The 20,813-nt window shown below is 37.0% G+C and overlaps 1 non-coding gene across 1 annotated transcript; it reads left to right on the top strand.

Annotated features, from left to right (window-relative positions):
* Positions 1–6,118: 6,118 nt before the first annotated feature.
* On the top strand, positions 6,119–6,221 carry LOC127743568 (small nucleolar RNA R71). Its single transcript, XR_008004953.1, has one exon. It is a non-coding gene; the product is annotated as a small nucleolar RNA R71 (small nucleolar RNA).
* Positions 6,222–20,813: the final 14,592 nt, after the last annotated feature.

The raw sequence follows: 20,813 nt of genomic DNA, 5'->3' as shown, positions 1-20,813 counted from the left end.
GTGTGAGTTATTCAGAAAAAATGTGGAATGAATTGCATACCTTGTGACTTAGTGAGTTACTCACATATGTTGAGTTGTTTTGAGACGGTTATGCGTATCTATTGCTTGTTTCTCGAAGCCGTTTGGCTAATATTCCGGAGCTTGAAATTTAGTGGTTCAGTTGGAGATATTTTTGGGGAAGCGGTTTCCGATTCTGAGGTTGTTTAGGTTGTTCTGGACTGACTTTCAAGGAACGGATCATAACCTCCAAGTCTGACCTGTTTGAGGAGCCGAAGTATAAACAGATTGAGCTTTTGATTTATACCTCGGAATCGGAGTAACGGAGCCCCGAGCTCAACTTTGTTTACTGGAGGTTTTGAAAATTGGAGGAGCTTGATGTTTTGGCGGTTAATTGAAAGTACATATATTTGAATTTCGAAATAAATGTTTTAGAGGAGAGAGAAGATATATGAAAAGACACCTGGTGCACGAAATTGTGATCACATTTTTCACAACTCCACACAACTAACCAGCAAGTACACTAGGTCGTCCAAGTAACACCTTACGTGAGTAAGGGTCGATCCCACGGAGATTGTCGGCTTGAAGCAAGCTATGGTCATCTTGTAAATCTCAGTCAGGCGGATTCAAATGGTTATGAGGTTTTGATACTTAAAAGATAAATAAAACGTAAAATAAGATAGAGATACTTATGTAATTCATTAGTGGGAATTTCAGAAAAGCATTTGGAGATGCTTTGTTACTTCAGAACCTCTGCTTTCCTATTGTCTTCATCCAATCATGCGCACTCTTCATTCAATCATGCGCACTCCCTTCCATGGCAAGCTGTAAGTTGGTAGATCACTGTTGTCAATGGGTACCATCTGTCCTCTCAGTGAAAATGGTCCAGCTACGGTTCTCACCACAGGGCTAATCATCCGTTGGTTCTCACTTGTGTCGGAATAAGATCCATTGATCCTTTTGCGCACTGTCACTGCGCCCAACAGTTGCGAGTTTGAAGCTCGTCACAGTCATCCCCTCCCAGATCCTACTCGGAATACCACAGACAAGGTTTAGACTTTCCGGATCTCAGGAATGCTGCCAATTGTTTCTAGCCTATACCATGAAGGTTCTAATCTCACTGATTTGAATGCTCTGTTGTAAGGAGATGCTAGTCAAACGCATGGATCAGAGACCCAAGAGAATATACTCTAGCTGGCGTCCAATGACTACGTTGAACATCATGTAGACCGCTTGTGGTTGTCAGGCACGCGGATCTTGGCTAAGCGAGTACTGAAGATAGTGGGTGATTGTCACGGATCACCCCTTCAGTCTGACTTAACTGAATTAAGTACGAGAGTATATCTTGGAGAAGAAGTAAGCGTGAATTGAAAGAAAAACAATAGTACTTGCATTAATTCATGAGGAACAGCAGAGCTCCTCACCTTAATCTATGAGGTGTAGAAACTCCACCGTTGAAAATACATAAGAACAAAAGGTCTAGGCATGGTCGAATGGCCAGCCTCCCAAATCGCATACGAATTCAAAAACAGGGGAAGAAGACCTGATCAAAGGATCAAAAAGTCGTCCAAAGATATGAATACAATAGTAAAAAGTGCTATTTATACTAAACTAGTAAACTAGGTTTACAGAAAATGAGTGACTAAGTGCAGATAGTGCATAAATCCACTCCTAGTCCCACTTGGTGTGTTCTTGGGCTGAGCATTGAAGTTTTCACGTTTATAGGCTCTTCTTGGAGTTAAACGCCAGCTTGGGTGCCAGTTCCGGCGTTTTACGCCAGAAAAGGGTCTTTGGTGGGCGTTTGGACGCCAGTTTGGGCCATCAAATCTCGGGCAAAGTATAGACTATTATACATTTCTGGAAAGCCCAAGATGTCTACTTTCCAATGCAATTAAGAGCGCGGAAGTTGGGCTTCTATAGCTCCAGAAAATCTACTTCGAGTGCAGGAGGGTCAGAATCCAACAGCATCTGCAGTCCTTTCTCAACCTCTGAATCAGATTTTTGCTCAGGTGCCTCAATTTCAGCCAGAAAATACCTGAAATCACAGAAAAATACACAAACTCATAGTAAAGTCTAGAAATGTGATTTTTGCATAAAAACTAATAAAAATATACTAAAAAGTAACTAAGACATACTAGAAACTACCTAAAAACAATGCCAAAAAGCATATAAATTATCCGCTCATCACAACACCAAATTAAATTGTTGCTTGTCCCCAAGAAACCAAAAAAAATAGGATAAAAAGAAGAGAATATACAATAAATCTCAAAATATCAATGAATCTTAGTTCTAATTAGATGAGCGGGACTTGTACCTTTTTGCTTCTGAACAATTTTGGCATCTCACTTTATCCTTTGAAATTCAGAATGATTGGCATTTATAGGAACTCAGAATTAAGATAGTGTTATTGATTCTCCTAGTTCAGTATGTTGATTCTTGAACACAGCTACTTATGAGTCTTGGCTGTGACCCTAAGCATCTTGTTTTCCAGTATTACCACCGGATACATAAATGCCACAGACACATAACTGGGTGAACCTTTTCAGATTGTGACTCAGCTTTGCTAGAGTCCCTAGTTAGAGGTGTCCAGAGTTCTTAAGCACACTCTTTTGCTTTGGATCATGACTTTAACCACTCAGTCTCAAGCTTTTCACTTTAACCTTCATAACACAAGCACATGGTTAGGGACAACTTGATTTAGCCGCTTAGGCCAGGATTTCATTCCTTTGGGCCCTCCCATCCATTAATGCTCAAAGCATTGGATCTTTTTTACCATTGCCTTTTAGTTTAAAGGGTTATTGACTTTTTCTGCTTGCTTTTTCTTTTTTTTTTCTTTTTCTTTTTTTATTCGCCATTTTTTTCTTCTTTTTTTTTTTGCAAGCTTTGTGTTTTTCACCGCTTTTTCTTGGTTCAAGAATCAATTTTATGATTTTTCAGATTATCAATAACATTTCTCCTTTTTCATTATTCTTTCAAGAGCCAACAATTTTAACATTCATAAACATCACTATAAAAAATATGCACTGTTCAAACATTCATTCAGAAAATAAAAAGTATTGCCACCACATCAAAATAATTAAACTAATTTCAAGATAAAATTCGAAATTCATGTACTTCTTTTTCTTTTGTAAATAGAAACATTTTTCATTTAAGAAAGGTGAAGGATTCATGGAATACTCATAGCTTTAAGACATAGACACTAGACACTAATGATCATGTAATAAAGACACAAACATAGACAAAACATAAAGCATAGGAAACCGAAAAACAGAAAAATAAGAACAAGAAAATTAAAGAACGGGTCCACCTTAGTGATGGCGGCTAGTTCTTCCTTTTGAAGATCCTATGGAGTGTTTGAGCTCCTCAATATCTCTTCCTTGCCTTTGTTGCTCCTCCCTCATAGCTCTTTGGTCCTCTTTAATTTCATGGAGGATAATGGAGTGCTCTTGGTGCTCCATCCTTAGTTGCTCCATATTGGAACTCAAACTTTCTAAAGAGGTTTTGAGTTGCTCCCAATAGTTGTGTGGAGGAAAATACATCCCTTGAGGCATCTCAGGGATTTCTTGGTGAGGAATCTCCTCATGCTTTTGTTGAGGTCCATGAGTGGGCTCTCTTGTTTGCTCCATCCTCTCTCTAGTGATGGGCTTTTGAGATGAATATCTCCATCTCCCATGACTCTGAGTTGGAAGCAACTACCTTCCCTTTCCTCTTCCTAGAGGTTTCTCCGGCCTTAGGTGCCATTAATGGTTATGAAAAAAATAAAAAGCAGAGCTTTTTTCCACACCAAACTTAAAAGGTTTTCTCGTCCTCGAGCAAAAGAAGAAAGATGGGAGTAGAAGAAGAAGAAATAGAGGAGATAGAGGGGGTGAGTGGTTCAGCCAAGGGGGGTTTTAGGTGGTTAGGATGTGTGAAAATGAAGGAGTGATGAGTTGGGGTAGGTAGGGATCCTGTGGGGTCTACAGATCCTAAGATGTCAAGGATTTCTCATCCCTGCACCTTTCTACATTTAAATGCTCTCTGTGTGGCATTTCTGGTGTTGAACGCCAGGCTGCTGCCCATTTCTGGCGTTAAACGCCAGTCTGGCTGCCAATTCTGGCGTTTAACACCTAGAATGCTGCCAGACTGGGCGTTAAACACCCATTCTGCTACCCTTACTGGCATTAAACGCCAGTCTGTGTGCCATTTCTGGCGTTTAACGCCCAGAATGGTGCCAGACTTGGCATTAAACGCCCACTTTGCTAGCCTTACTGGCGTTTAAACTCTAGTAAGCTCACCCTCCAAGGTGTGCTATTTTTTTGCTATTTTTTATTCCTGCTTTAATTCTGCAGCTATTTTTGTGACTCTACATGATCATCAACCTAAAGAAGACATGAAATAACAATGGAAAATAAAATGAAATAGTAATTAATATAGATAAATAAAATTGGGTTGCCTCCCAACAAGCCCTTCTTTAATGTCAATAGCTTGACAGGAAGCTCTTACAGAGCTTCATAAGTGCTTAGAGCATGATTGTGGCCTCCCAACACCAAACTTAGAAGTTGAGTATGGGGGCTCTGTCTGACTCTGTATTGAGAGAAGCTTTTCATGCTTCTTCTCCATGTTTACCGAAGAAGATCCTTGAGTCTTAAACACAAGGTAGTCCTCATTCAATTGAAGGACTAACTCTCCTCTGTCCACATCAATCACAGCCCTTGTTGTGGCTAGGAAGGGTCTTCCAAGGATGATGGATTCATCCTCATCCTTCCCAGTGTCTAGGATTATGAAGTCAGCAGGGATGTAGAGGCCTTCAACCTTCACTAAGACATCCTCTACAAGTTCATAAGCCTGTTTCATTGATTTGTCTTCCATCTCTAATGAGATTCTTGCAGCTTGTATCTCAAAGATCCCCAGTTTCTCCATTACAGAGAGTAGCATGAGGTTGATTCCTGACCCCTGGTCACACAGAGCCTTCTCAAAGGACATGGTGCATATAGTGCAAGGTATTAAGAACTTTTCGGGATCCGATTTCTTCTGAGGTAATGTCTGCTGAATCCAAGTATTTAGTTCATTGATGAGAAATGGAGGATTATCCTCCCAAGTCTCATTACCAAATAACTTGGAATTCAACTTCATGATTGCTTCTAGATACTGAGCAACTTGCTCTTCAGTAATATCTTCATCTTCTTCAGAGGAAGAATATTCATCAGAGCTCATGAATGGTAACAAGAAGTTCAATGGAATCTCTATGGTCTCTGTATGAGCCTCAGATTCCTTTGGTTCCCCATTAGGGAATTCCTTGTTGGCCAGTGGACGTCCCATGAGTTCTTCCTCACTGGGAATCACTGCCTTTTCCTCCTCTATAGGTTCGGCCACTATAGACATATTTATGGCGTTGCATTCTCTTTTTGGATTCTCTTATGTATTGCTTGAGAGAGTACAAAGAGGAATTTCAGTAACTTTTTTACTCAGCTGACCCACTTGTGCCTCCAAATTTCTTATGGAGGACCATGCCTCAATCATGAAACTGAGAGTGGTCTTGGATAGATCAGAGACTATAGTTGCTAAGCCAGAGAAGCTCTGCTCAGAATTCTTTATCTGTTGCTGAGAAGATTATGGAAAAAGTTTGCTATTGCCAAACTTATTTCTCCCACCATTATTGTTGTTGAAGCCTTGTTGAGGCTTCTGTTGATCCTTCCATGAGAAATTTGGATGATTTATCCATGAAGGATTATAGGTGTTTCCATAGGATTCTCCCATGTAATTCACCTCTTCCATTATAGGATTCTCAGGGTCATAAGCTTCTCTTTCAGAGGAGGCTTCTTTAGCACTATCGGATGCAGCTTGCAATCCAGTCAGATTCTGAGAAATCATGTTGACTTGCTGAGTCAATATTTTGTTTTGAGCTAATATGGCATTCAGGGTATCAATCTCAAGAACTCATTTCTTCTGAGTCATCCCATTATTCACATGATTTCTTTCAGAAGTGTACATGAACTGGTTATTTGTAACCATCTCAATGAGTTCCTGGGCTTCTGCATGGATTTTCAGATGAAGAGATCCACCAGTAGAATGGTCCAATGACATCTTAGCTAATTCAGACAGACCATCATAGAATATACATATGATGCTCTATTCTGGAAGCATGTCAGAAGATACCTTTTGGTTATTTGCTTGTATCTTTCCCAAGCTTCATAGAAGGATTCACCTTCCTTCTGTTTGAAGGTTTGGACTTCCACTCTAAGCTTGCTCATCTTTTGAGGTGGAAAGAACTTGGTCAAGAAAGCATTGACCAGCTTGTCCCAAGAGTTCAGGCTTTCTCTAGGTTATGAGTCCAACCATATCCTAGCTCTGTCTCTTACAGCAAAGGGAAAAAATATGAGTCTGTAGACCTCGCGATCAACCCCATTGGTCTTAACAGTATCACAGATTTGTAAGAATTTAGCTAAGAACTGATGAGGATCTTCCGATGAAAGTCCATGAAACTTGCAATTCTGCTGCATTAGAAAAACTAATTGAGGCTTAAGCTCAATGTTGTTTTCTCCAATGGCAGGAATTGAGATGCTTCTTCCATAGAAGTTGGAAGTTGGTGCAGTATAGTCACCAAGCATCTTCCTTGCATCTCTAGCATTGTTGTTGGGTTCGGCTGCCATGTCTGCTTCTTTGTCGAAATTCTCTGTAAGGTCCTCTCTGGAGTGTTGTGCTTTAGCTTCTCTTAGCTTCTTCTTCAGAGTCCTTTCAGGTTCAGGATTGGCTTCAACAAGAATGTTTTTATCCCTGTTTCTGCTCATATGAAAAAGAAGAGAACAAAAAGGAGTAGTGAAATCCTCTATGTCATAGTATATAGATTCCTTGATGTGTCAGAGGAGAAGGAGAATAGAAGGATGAGGTAGAGGGAGAATGAGAAGAATTTGAACACAGAAAGAGGGAGAGGGTTCGAATTTTTAGATGAGTGGAAGAGAATTGTTAGTAATTAAGTAAAATAAATAGAAAGAGAGGAGAGAGAGAGTTTTCAAAAATTTTGAAAAAGGAATGAATTAAAATTAGAATTGAAAACAATTAATTAATAATAAAAAAAAGACTTTTTGAAAAAAAAATGGTTAGTGATTTTCGAAAATTGGAAGTGGAAAAGTGGTTAGGTGGTTTTGAAAAAGATTAGACATAGTAATTGATTGAAAAGGATTTGAAAATAATTTTGAAAAGATAAGAAGTTAGAAAAAAAATATTTTAAAATCAACATAAAAAATATGATTGAAAAAGATTTGATTTTAAAAAGATTTGATTGAAAAAACATGATTGAAAAAGATTTGATTTTTAAAAAGATATGATTGAAAAGATATTATTGAAAAAGATTTGATTTTTAAAAATTGATGACTTGACTAACAAGAATTTAAAAGATATGATTCTAAAATTCAAAGGTTGAACCTTTCTTAATAAGAAAGTAACAAACTTGCAATTTTTTGAATCAAAACATTAATTGTTAGCAAAGATTTTTGAAAATATGAGATATGATTAAGAAAAAGATTTTTGAAAAATTAGTTTGAAAATTTTTAAAAACATAAAAAAATGAAAAATGAAGGTTTAAAATATGTTTGATGCAAAAAGTTATGAATTAAAACATGAAAAATTGAAAAAGATCGAATTGGAAACAAAATTACATCCCTTGTGTCATCTTGGCGTTAAACGCCCAAGATGCTATCCAGTATCCACTCTGGTGTTTAACGCCCAGAATGCTACCTCTTTGGGCGTTTAACGCCCAGCCAGGTACCCTGGCTGGCATTAAACGCCAGAATTCCTTCCTTACTGGCTTTTTCTCTGTGATTCCTTTGCTGTATGTTCTGAATCTTCATTTATCTGTATTATTTACTTGAAAAGAGATATTTTTATTTTTGAATTTTTAATGAAGAGATATAAAAAACAACAAAATGAAATAAAACATAAAAATGCAAGATCAATACAAGTAATGCATGCAAGGACACATTGAATGTCAAGATGAACACCAAGAACACTTTGAAGATCATGATGAACATCAAGGACATATTTTTGAAAATTTTTAAGAAAAGAAAGATATGCAAGACACCAAACTTAGAAATTTTTAATGTTTAGACACTATGGATTTGAAAATTCATATGAAAAACAGGAAAATACACAAAACAGGAGAATTTAAAGATCAGAACAAGGAAAATCATCAAGAACAACTTGAAGATCAATGAAGAACATAATGCATGAATTTTTTTCGAAAACTTGAGAAAATAAAAAACATGAAATTGACACCAAACTTTGGATTTGACTCTAGACTCAGACAAGAAACACAAAATTTTTTTTTGGTTTTTATGATTTTTTAAAAATTTTTTGTATTTTTCGAAAATAAAAATAAAAAGCTCAAACATAAAATAAAATTACCCAATCTAAGTAACAAGATGATCCGTCAGTTGTCCAAACTCGAACAATACCTGGCAACGGCGCCAAAAACTTGGTGCACGAAATTGTGATCACACTTTTCACAACTCCGCACAACTAACCAGCAAGTGTACTAGGTCGTGCAAGTAATACCTTACGTGAGTAAAGGTCGATCCCACGGAGATTGTCAGATTGAAGCAAGCTATGGTCATCTTGTAAATCTCAGTCAGGCAGATTCAAATGGTTATGAGGTTTTGATACTTAAAAGATAAATAAAATGTAAAATAAGATAGAGATACTTATTTAATTCATTGGTGGGAATTTCAGATAAGCATTTGGAGATGCTTTGTTGCTTCTGAACCTCTGCTTTCCTAATGTCTTTATCCAATCATGCGCACTCCCTTCCATGGCAAGCTGTAAGCTGGTGGATCACCGTTCTCAATGGCTACCATCCGTCCTCTCATTGAAAATGGTCTGGCTACGGTTCTCACCGCAGGGCTAATAATCATCTGTCGGTTCTCACTTGTGTCAGAATAAGATCCATTGATCCTTTTGCGCACTGTCACTGCGCCCAACAGTCGCGAGTTTGAAGCTCGTCACAGTCATCCCCTCCCAGACTTTCTGGATCTCAGGGATGCTGCCAATTGTTTCTAGCCTATACCATGAAGGTTCTAATCTCACTGATTTGAATGCTCTGTTGTCAGGAGCTACTAGTCAAATGCATGGATCAGAGACTCAATAGAATATACTCCAGCTGGCATCCAATGACTACATTAAACATTATATAGACCGCTTGTGGTTGTCAGGCACGCGGATCTTGGCTAAGCGAGTGCTGAAGATATTGGGTGATTGTCACGGATCACCCTTTTAGTCTGACTTAACTGAATTAAGTACGAGAGTATATCTTGGAGAAGAAGTAGGCGTGAATTGAAAGAAAAACAATAGTACTTTCATTAATTCATGAGGAACAGTAGAGCTCCTCACCTTAATCTATGAGGTGTAGAAACTCCACCATTGAAAATACATAAGAACAAAAGGTCTAGGCATGGCCGAATGGCCAGCCTCCCAAATGGCATAAGAATTTGAAAACAGTGGAAGAAGACCTAATCAAAGGATCGAAAAGTCGTCCAAAGATATGAATACAATAGTTAGTAAACTAGGTTTACAAAAAATGAGTGACTAAGTGTAGATAGTGCAGAAATCCACTTTCGGAGCCCACTTGGTATGTGCTTGGGCTAAGCATTGAAGCTTTCATGTGCATAGGCTCTTCTTGGAGTTAAATGCCAACTTGGGTGCCAGTTCCGGCGTTTTACGCCAAAAAGGGGTCTCTAGTGGGCATTTGAATGCCAGTTTGGGCCATTAATTCTTGAGCAAAGTATGGAGCATTATACATTGCTGGAAAGCCCATAATGTCTACTTTTCAACGCAATTGAGAGCACACCAATTGGGCTTCTGTAGCTCCAGAAAATCCACTTCGAGTGCAGGAGGGTCAGAATCCAACAACATCTGCAGTCCTTTCTCAGCCTCTGAATCAGATTTTTGCTCAGGTCCTTCAATTTCAGCCAGAAAATGCCTAAAATCACAGAAAAACACACAAACTCATAGTAAAGTCCAGAAATGTGATTTTTGCATAAAAACTAATAAAAATATACTAAAAAGTAACTAAAACATACTAAAAACTAACTAAAAAAAAGCCAAAAAGTGTATAAATTATCTGCTCATCACAACACCAAATTGATAGTGTTATTGATTCTCCTAGTTAAGTTTGTTGATTCTTGAACACAGCTACTTATGAGTCTTGGCCGTGGCCCTAAGCACTTTGTTTTCCAGTATTACCACCGGATACATAAATGCCACAGACACATAACTGGGTGAACCTTTTCAGATTGTGACTCAACTTTGCTATAGTCCCCAGTTAGAGGTGTCCAGAGCTCTTAAGCACACTCTTTTTATTTTGGATCACGGCTTTAACCACTCAGTCTCAAGCTTTTCACTTGGACCTTCATGACACAAGCACATGGTTAGGGACAACTTGATTTAGCCGCTTAGGCCTAGATTTATTTCCTTGGGCCCTCCTATCCATTGATGCTCAAAGCCTTGGATCCTTTTTACCCTTGCCTTTTGGTTTTAAGGGCTATTGGCTTTTTCTTTTTCTTTTTTTTTCGCCACCTTTTTTTTTCGCAAGCTTTTGTTTTTCACTACTTTTTCTTGCTTCAAGAATCAATTTCATGATTTTTTAGATAATCAATAACATTTCTCTTTTTCATCTTTCTTTCAAGAGCCAATAATTTTAACATTCATAAACAACAAGATCAAAAATATGCACTGTTCAAGCATTCATTCAAAGAACAAAAAGTATTGTCACCACATCAATATAATTAAACTAAATTCAAGGATAAATTTGAAATTCATGTACTTCTTGTTCTTTTGAATTAGAAATATTTTTCATTTAAGAGAGGTGAAGGATTAATGGAATTATTCATAGCTTTAAGACATAGTTACTAACTACTAATGATCATGAAGTAGAGACACAAAACATAGATAAACATATAACATAAAAACTGAAAAGCAGAGAAAATAAGAACAAGGAATGAGTCCACCTTAGTGAGGGTGGCGCCTTCTTGAAGGACCAATGGTGCTCTTTGAGCTCCTCTATGTTTTTTCCTTGCTTCTGTTGCATGATCCCTAGTGATTTTGGTGCTCCTATCCTTAGTTGCTCCTAGTAATTGTGTGGAGGAAAATTTATCCCCTGAGGTATCTCAGGGATCTCTTAATTTGCAGTCAAATGTTCTACCACTGAGCTATAGACCCTTTAGATGAATCTCTCCATCTCCTATGACTCGGAGGTGGAAGCTTTTATCTTCCCTTCCCTCTTTCTAGAGGTTTCTCTGGCCTTAGGTGCCATCAATGGTTATGGAAAAACAAAAAGCTATGCTTTTACCACACCAAACTTAAAATGTTGCTCGCCCTCGAGCAAAAGAAGAAAGAATGGAAGATGATATGGAGGAGAGGGAGAGATGTGTATGTTTCGGCCATATGGGTGGGATTGGGTGGGGAAGAGATGGATGGATGTGAGTGGTGAAGGGGTGATGGGGAAGAGAGATTGAGGTGATTGGTGAAGAAGAGAGAAGGTGAGTTGAGGTGGGTGGAGATCCTATGGGGTCCACAGATCTGGGGGTGTCAAGGATTTACATCCCTGCACCCATTAGGCATGTATAATGCCTTAACATACAATTCTGGCATTTAAACGCCGAAGTGATGCTCATTTTGGGCATTCAACGCCCAATTGCAGCATGTTTCTGGCGTTGAACGCCAGTTCCATGCTTCTTCCTGGCATTCAGCGCCAGCTTTCCTCAGGGCATATTCCTGGTGTTCAAATGCCAGGATGTTGCTTGTTTCTGGCATTCAACGCCAGATCCATGCTCTGTTCTGGCGTTGAACGCCAGCCAGATGCTCCTTACTGGCGTTTAAACGCCAATAAGTCCTTCCTCCAGGGTGTGATTTTTCTTCTGCTGTTTTTGATTCTGTTTTTAATTTTTGTATTTTTTTTCGTGACTCCACATGATCATGAACCTAATAAAATATAAAATAACAGTAAAATAAAAAAATAAAATTAGATAAATAAAAATTGGGTTGCCTCCCAACAAATGCTTCTTTAATGTCACTAGCTCGACAATGGCTCTCATGGAGCCTCACAGATGTTTAGAGCATGATGAGGGCCACCCAACACCAAACTTAGAGTTTGAATGTGGGGGCTTCTCAACACCAAACTTAGAGTTTGATTGTGGCCTCCCAACACCAAACTTAGAGTTTGATTGTGGGGGCTTTGTTTGACTCTGTATTGAGAGAAGCTTACTGTGCCTCTTTTCCATGTTTACAGAAGAACACCCTTGGGTCTTAAACACAAGATAGTCCCCATTCAATTGAAGGACTAGCTCTCCTCTGTCAACATCAATCACAGCTCCTGTTGTGGCTAGGAAAGGTCTTCCAAGGATGATGCATTCATCCTCCTCCTTCCTAGTGTCTAAGATTATGAAATCAGCAGGGATGTAAAGGCCTTCAACCTTCACTAACACGTCCTCTACCAATCCATAAGCTTGTCTTACTGACTTGTCTTCCATTTATAATGAGAATATGGCAGGCTGTACCTCAATAATCCCTAGTTTCTCCATTACAGAGAGTGGCATAAGATTTATGCTTGACCCCAGGTCACATAGAGCCTTGTTAAAGGTCATGGTGCCTATGGTACATGGTATTAAGTATTTGCCAGGATCTTGTCTCTTTTGAGGTAATGTTTGATGAACCCATGTATCTAGTTCACTAATGAGCAAGGGAGGTTCACCTTCCCAAGTCTCATTACCAAACAACTTGGCATTCAGCTTCATGATAGCTCCTAAATATTGAGCAACTTGCTCTCCAGTTACATCTTCATCCTCTTCAGAGGAAGAATAGTCTTCAGATGGAGGTTTAATGGAATCTTTACGGTCTCTATATGAGTCTCAGGTTCCTTTAGGTCCTCAATAGGGGACTCTTTCTTGCTCAGAGGACGTCCCAGGAGGTCTTCCTCACTAGGATTTTCGTCCTTTCCTCCCTCTCTGCATTCGGCCATATTAACTATATCAATAGCCTTGCACTCTCTCTTTAGATTCTCTTCTGTATTTCTTGGGAGAGTACTAGGAGGAGTTTCAGTTACTTTCTTACTCAACTGGCCCACTTGTGCCTCCAAATTTCTGATGGAGGACCTTGTTTCACTCATGAAACTTAAAGTGGCCTTAGACAGATCAGAGACTATATTTACTAAATTAGAGGAGCTCTGCTCAGAATTTTCTATCTGTTGCTGAGAAGATGATGGAAAAGGCTTGCTATTGCTAAACCTATTTCTTCCACCATTATTAAAGCCTTGTTAAGGCTTTTGTTGATCCTTCCATGAGAAATTTGGATGATTTCTCCATGATGAATTATAGGTGTTTCCATAAGGTTCACCCATGTAATTTACCTCTGCCATTGCAGGGTTCTCAGGATCATAAGCTTCTTCTTCAGAGGATGCCTCTTTAGTACTGTTGGATGCATTTTGCCATCCATTCAGACTTTGAGAAATCTTGTTGACTTGCTGAGTCAACACTTTGTTCTGAGCCAATATGGCATTCAGAGTATCAATTTCAAGAACTCCCTTCCTCTGAGGCATCCCATTATTCACGGAATTCCTCTCAGAAGTGTACATGAATTGGTTATTTGCAACCATGTCAATAAGTTCTTGAGTTTCTGCAGGCATTTTCTTTAGGTGAATGGATCCACCTGTAGAATGGTCCAATGACATTTTGGAAAACTTAGATAGACCATAATAGAATATATCTAATATGGTCCATTCTGAAAACATGTCAGAAGGACACTTTTTGGTCATCTGCTTGTATCTTTCCCAAGCTTCATAGAGGGATTCACCATCTTTTTTCTTGAAGGTCTGAACATCCACTCTAAGCTTGTCAGCTTTTGAGGAGGAAAGAATTTATCCAAGAAGGCCGTGACCAGCTTATCCCAAGACTCCAGGCTATCTTTAGGTTGTGAGTCCAACCATGTTCTAGCTCTGTCTCTTACAGCAAAAGGGAAAAGCATGAGCCTATAGACTTCAGGATCTACTCTATTTGTCTTAACAGTCTCACAAATTTGCAAGAACTCAGTTAAAAACTGGTAAGGATCTTCAGATGAAAGTCCATGAAACTTGCAGTTCTGTTGCATTAGAGCAACTAATTGAGGTTTCAGCTCAAAATTGTTTGCTCCAATGGCAAGAATTGAGATGCTTCTTCCATCAAACTTGGACGTGGGTTTAGTAAAATCACCAAGCACCCTCCTTGCATTATTGTTGTTGGATTCGGCTTCCATCTCCTTCTCTTGTTCGAAAATTTCAGAAAGGTTGCCTCTGGATTGTTGTAATTTAGCTTCTCTTAGTTTTCTCTTCAGAGTCCTTTCAGGTTCAGGATCAGCTTCAACAAGAGTGCTTTTTCCCTTGTTCCTACTCATATGAAAGAGAAGAGAACAAGAAAAGAAGAGGAATCCTCTATGTCACAGTAAAGAGGATCCTTATTATTAGTAGAAGAAGAAAAGAATAAAGAAAGGAGAATCCAAACACAAGGGTAAGGATAGAGACAGTGATTGGAGATGAAGAGAGGTGAAGAGAAGTATTAGTAAATGAATAAATAAATAGAAGATGAGAGAGAGAATTCAAAAATAAATTTTAAAAAGGAGTTAATGATTTTCGAAAAATAAAGATAAGAAATAAAATTAAAATTAAAAATTGAAACAATTAATTAATTTAAGAATAATTTTGAAAAAGGGAGAGATATTTTCGAAAATTAGAGAGGGAGAAGTAGTTAAGTTGTTTTGAAAAAGATAAGAAACAAACAAAAAGTCAAATAGTTAGTTGAAAAGATTTGAAAATCAAATTTGAAAAGATAAGAAGATAAGAAGATAAGATAAGATATTTTAAAATCAAATTTTTGAAAAAAGATAAAATTTTGAAAAAGATATGATATAAAAGATAAGATAAGATAGATTTAATTTTTAAAATTAAAATTAATTACTTAACTAACAAGAAACTAAAAGATAAGATTCTAGAATTTAAAGATTGAACCTTTCTTAACAAGAAAGTAACAACTTCAAATTTTTTAATCAATCACATTAATTGTTAGCATAATTTTTGAAAATAAAGATAAAATTAAGAAAAAGATTTTTGAAAAACATTTTTTTAAAAGAAAATTTCAAAAATTAATAAGAGAAATGAAAAAGATTTTATTTTTGAAAAAGTTTTGAAAAGATAAGATTTTTAAAATTGAAAATTTGACTTGACTTGTAAAAAACAACTAATTTTAAAATTTTTTGACTAAGTCAACTCAAATTTTTGAAAATTATGAGAAAATTAAGGAAAAGATATTTTTTATTTTTGAATTTTTAATGATGTGAGAGAAAAACACAAAAATGACCCAAAACATGAAAATTTTGGATCAAAACACATTATGCATGCATGAACACTATGAATGTCAAGATGAACACCAAGAATACTTGAAGATCATGATGAACATCAAGAACATATTTTTGAAAAAAAATTTTATGCAAAGAAAACATGCAAGACACTAAACTTAGAAATCTTTAATGCATGGACACTATGAATGCAAAAATGCATATGAAAAACAATAAAAGACACAAAACAAGAAAACATCAAGATTAAACAAGAAGACTTACCAAGAACAACTTGAAAATCATGAAGAACACCATGAATGCATGAATTTTCGAAAAGTAATGCATAAATTTTTAAAAAACATGCAATTGACACCAAACTTAAAAATTGACTCAAGACTCTAACAAGAAATACAAAATATTTTTTATTTTTATGATTTTATAATTTTTTTATATTTTTATTATTTTTTTCGAAAATATTCTTTAGAAAAACTAAAATAAAGACAAATTTTTGAAAGATTTTTGAAAACTTTTTTGAAAAGAAAATAAAAAGAAAATTACCTAATCTGAGCAACAAGGTGAACCGTCAATTGTTCATACTCGAACAATCCCCGGCAATGGCGCCAAAAACTTGGTGGACGAAATTGTGATCATCAACAATGGCTCCAAAGACTTGGTGCTCTCAAACATAAATCACACTTTGTCACAACTCCGCACAACTAACACCAACAAGTGTACTGGGTCGTCCAAGTAATACCTTACATGAGTAAGGGTCGATCCCACAGAGATTGTTGGTATGAAGCAAGCTATGATCATCTTGTAAATCCCAGTCAGGCGGATTCAACTATATTAAGAGATTATTGGATTTTCGAATAATAATAATAAATTTAAACAGAAAATAAAGATAGAGTTACTCATGTAATTCAATGGTGGAAATTTCAGATAAGTGTATGGAGATGCTTGTCCCTGTTGGATCTCTGCTTTCCTACTGCCTTCCTTCAATCCTTCTTACTCCTTTCCATGGCAAGCTGTATATAGGGCATCACCATTGTCAATGGCTACATCCCATCCTCTCAGTGAAAATGGTCCAAATGCTCTGTCGCAGCATGGCTAATCATCTGTCGGTTCTCGATCGTGTTGGAATAGAATCCCTTGATTCTTTTGCGTTTGTCATCACGCCCAGCAATCACGAGTTTGAAGCTTGTCACAGTCATTCAATTCCAGAATCCTACTCGGAATACCACAGACAAGGTTAGACTTTCCGGATTCCCATGAATGCCGCCATCAATTCTAGCTTATACCACGAAGATTCTGATTAAGGAATCCAAGAGATATGCGCTCGGTCTAAGGTAGAACGGAAGTGGTTGTCAGTCATGCGTTCATTGGTGAGAATGATGATGAGTGTCACGGATCATCACATTCATCATGTTGAAGTGCAACGAATATCTTAGAATAAGAATAAGTCGAATTGAATAGAAAATAGTAGTAATTGCATTAAAATTCGAGGTACAGCAGAGCTCCACACCCTTGATCTATGGTGTGTAGAAACTCCACCGTTGAAAATACATAAGTGATGAAGGTCCAGGCATGGCCGAATAGGGGTGTTCAGATCCAAACCGGTCCAAAAAAAACCGCGAAACCGGACCGATTCAAACCGAAAACCGAATTAAACCGCTCTATTTTGGATATTTTTTGGCTCTCTCTCTCGCTCCTTAGTCCTTACTCCTTAGTCTTCGTTCTTCATCCTTACACAACATCACTCACTCTCACTATCACAGATTCACAGCATCATTCACTCTCAGTCACTCCCACTGACACACGCCGACGTCGTCCGCCGCTCTTCTTCTGAATAATGCCCTTCGCCGCCTCCTCTTCTCAGTGACGCCGCTGGCGGCTCCTCTCCGCGGTGACACCGCTGCCGCCTTCTCCCCTCGGTGGCGCTGCTGCTGCTCTTCTTCAAGGTATATTTTTACTTAGTTTTGTTTATTTTGTTTTGTTCTGTTGTTTTAAGATTTTGTTTAAATTTAATTTTTACTTGTTAATCTGTGTTAAACTATGTTAAACTGTTCATTGTTGAAGGTAGATTTTTACTTGCTTTTGTTTATTTTGTTTTATTCTGTTATTTTAAGATTTTGTTTAATTTTAAAGTTTACTTGTTAATCTGTGTTAAACTGTTCAAGCCTCAAGGTATATTTTTACTTGGTTTTGTTTATTTTGTTTTGTTCTGTTGTGTTAAGATTTTGTTTAATTTTATTTTTTACTTGTTAATCTGTGTTAAACTGTTCATTGTTGAAGGTAGATTTTTACTTGCTTTTGTTTATTTTGTTTTTGTAAATCTGTTAAACTTTCACTGATATCATTGATTCAAAAGACAAAAATTTCTTAGAAGGTAACAAGTTCGACTTTGATATTTTTAACAAACTAATGAATATGCAATTCTATACTACCTTAATGTTTCTTATGAGTAAAACATTAAATCTTATGTAACATTGTTCACATCAATCATTGATGGTAGCTTTGAGTTAATGTCTTGTACATATATTTACCTGTGCTTAGTACTTATGCTTCATTTCATATTCTTTTACAAGATAATTGCCACAAATTGCTCAATGTATAATTGTTAATATGAACTTCAGTGATATTTGAAAGGGGACAAAGATGATGGATTTCACGCTTTAAGTGTTCTATTTAGGATGTTCTGGTAGATGCATAAGGAAAAGAAATAAAATAAATAAAAAAGTTATGCTACTAGATTTTCATAATAAGTATAATCTGGAAATATAATGGAACACGACTAGGGTATATGAACAATTAAAAGATAGAAAGAAGCTTGTGAGGTATATGTATAAAATCTACCTTTGTTCTTGTTGATTGAAATTGAATTCTATTTTTTTTATTTTTTGCAGATTTTATATTTGTTCCAGTAATTTTAGCTTTTTATTTGTTCGGTTGATTTTAGCTTTCAATTTGAAGGTCAACAATGCCAACTTTATATCCTGAGGTAATATTTTTATTTTGTAATATGTATGTTGGTAACAATTCAATACGTTGATTAATTGAAAAAATATTAAAATAACATAAACTATTTAATTATTCTTTGTTATCACAGGATGTTCAAAGTAGCGAGCCAGGATTTACCAGTGCTACTCCATCCACTTTTGAATCAGTCAGATCTTCAGGACAGTTAGAGTCAATGCCGCCTCCACAGCAGCAATCGCAGCCACAAACTCAGACGCAGACGCAACCACCATCGCTGCCGCCACTGCCGCCGCACAGTGATCAGAACAATGAAGGAACTAGATCTAAGAGGAGGAGAGGCAAAGCAAATGTTGCTAATGAGTCACCTAATCCTGGCCAGTCTGAGGAACAAGGTACAGGTAACACTAAAAAACCTGTTAGACCTAGATCTTGGACTTGGGAGCATTTTAAAAAAGATGATAGTGGTCCCAAACCTAGGGCTATATGTAAGTGGTGTGGAGCATCTTATGCGGCTGATTCACATAAAAATGGTACTAGCAATCTTAAAAGTCACTTGTTGAGTCAATGTAGAAAATTTCCAAAAGATTCACTTGATCCCACTCAAAAAACACTTGTTATGCAGCAACTTAAAAAAGAAGAAGGAAATGGGCTGGGTAATTGTTTGACTTCTGTATCATTTGATCCTGATTTATGTAGACAAGCTCTTGCTAGAATGATAATCATAGATGAGTTGCCTTTTAGATTTGTTGAAGGGGAGGGATTTCGTTATTTCATGAGTGTTTTACAGCCAAAACTCCATATTCCGGGAAGAATTTCAGTTGCTAGGGATTGTTGGAACTTGTTCATGAATGAAAAACATAAGTTGAAGAGTGTCTTTATAAACTCAAATCAAAGTGTGTGTTTGACCACTGATTGTTGGACTTCTGTACAAAATCTAAACTATCTTTGTCTCACTGCACATTTTATTGATCAAGATTGGAAGTTGCAAAAGAGAATTCTTAACTTTTGTCTCATCAAGAATCATAAAGGTGAAACAATTGGTAGGAAGATAGAAAAATGTCTTTTGAATTGGGGAATAAGTAGAGTCTTTAGCATCACGGTTGATAATGCTAGTTCAAATGATGTTGCCATTTGTTACTTGAAAGGTAGAATGGAAGATTGGAATTCACATCCTTTAAAAGGTGAACATTTGCATGTTAGGTGTTGTGCTCATATCTTGAACTTGGTGGTGAATGATGGTTTGAAGGATATGCATTCTTCAATTAGTAAAATTAGAAATGCTGTTAGATATGTCCGTGCTTCTCCTAGTCGTATGGATAGGTTTAAAAGTTGCATTAAAGAGGCTAGGATCCAAGACTGCTCTTGTGTGCAATTAGATGTCCCCACTAGATGGAATTCCACTTACATAATGCTTGATAGTGCTTTAAAATTCCAAAAGGCCTTCAAGAGATTAAGTGAGAGGGATGCTGAGTTTGTAATGATGCAAGGGGGCATTCCAAAGAATGAAGATTGGGATAATGCAAGATGTTTTGTGAGGTTTTTGAAGATTTTTTCTGATGTAACCAAAAAAGTCTCGGGTTCTACATTTGTGACTTCTTCTTCATATTTTCATCACTTTTGTTCAATTCTTAGTTCTTTGAAGACTTGGGCTGATAGTAATGACATACTACTTAAGGGTATGGCTACAAAAATGAAGGCTAAGCATGATAAATATTGGGGTAACTTAAGGAACATGAATATGATGATTTTTGTTGCTGTGGTACTTGACCCTAGATACAAGATTAAGTTTGTTGAGTGGAGTTTTCAAAGGTTGTTTGAGAAGGAGGATGCTGATTTCTTATGTGGTAAGGTGAAGGAAGTATTCAATGACTTGTTTAACAGCTATAGGGTTGCTCTCAATAGTGATCAAGCACACCAATCTGCACAACACAGCCAAGATGTGGATATGGATGATAGTGCCTTTGATGATGTTCGCTTTGCGGCAGCATTTGAAAATGATGTACAAGCAAGTGAGAGTGTCAACACAAATGAAGTGGATTTATATCTCATGGAGTCCTTGGAGAAACCAGTTGATCCAAGTAGTTTTGATATTTTAACTTGGTGGAAAGTGAGCTCTAACAATTACAAATATCCTGTTTTAAGTCAAATTGCGAGGGATATTCTAGCTATGCCGGTGTCAACGGTTGCTTCTGAATCCGCCTTTAGCACGGGAGGTAGAGTGCTTAATCAATATAGGAGCTCTCTTACTCCAAAAACTGTTGAAGCTTTGATTTGTGCACAAAATTGGTTTCGAGCCAATTCATTGCCAATTGACCTTGAGGAGTCTTTTGAAGAATTTGAAAAACTTGAGAAAGGTAATGCTCTTTAATATTATGTTTTATTTTATCTTCACATAGTGATTAACTTTACTATTTGATAATATGTTTAACTTACTAATATTTATTTTATTACATTTTATTGTAGAACTTGAGCCAATTCCTCAACTAATAGATGAAGAAGGCTCTGGTGATGAA

The sequence above is a fragment of the Arachis duranensis genome, chromosome 10, assembly GCF_000817695.3.
Source record: "Arachis duranensis cultivar V14167 chromosome 10, aradu.V14167.gnm2.J7QH, whole genome shotgun sequence".
NCBI lineage: Eukaryota > Viridiplantae > Streptophyta > Magnoliopsida > Fabales > Fabaceae > Arachis > Arachis duranensis.
This window is presented reverse-complemented; position numbering and strand designations above follow the sequence as displayed.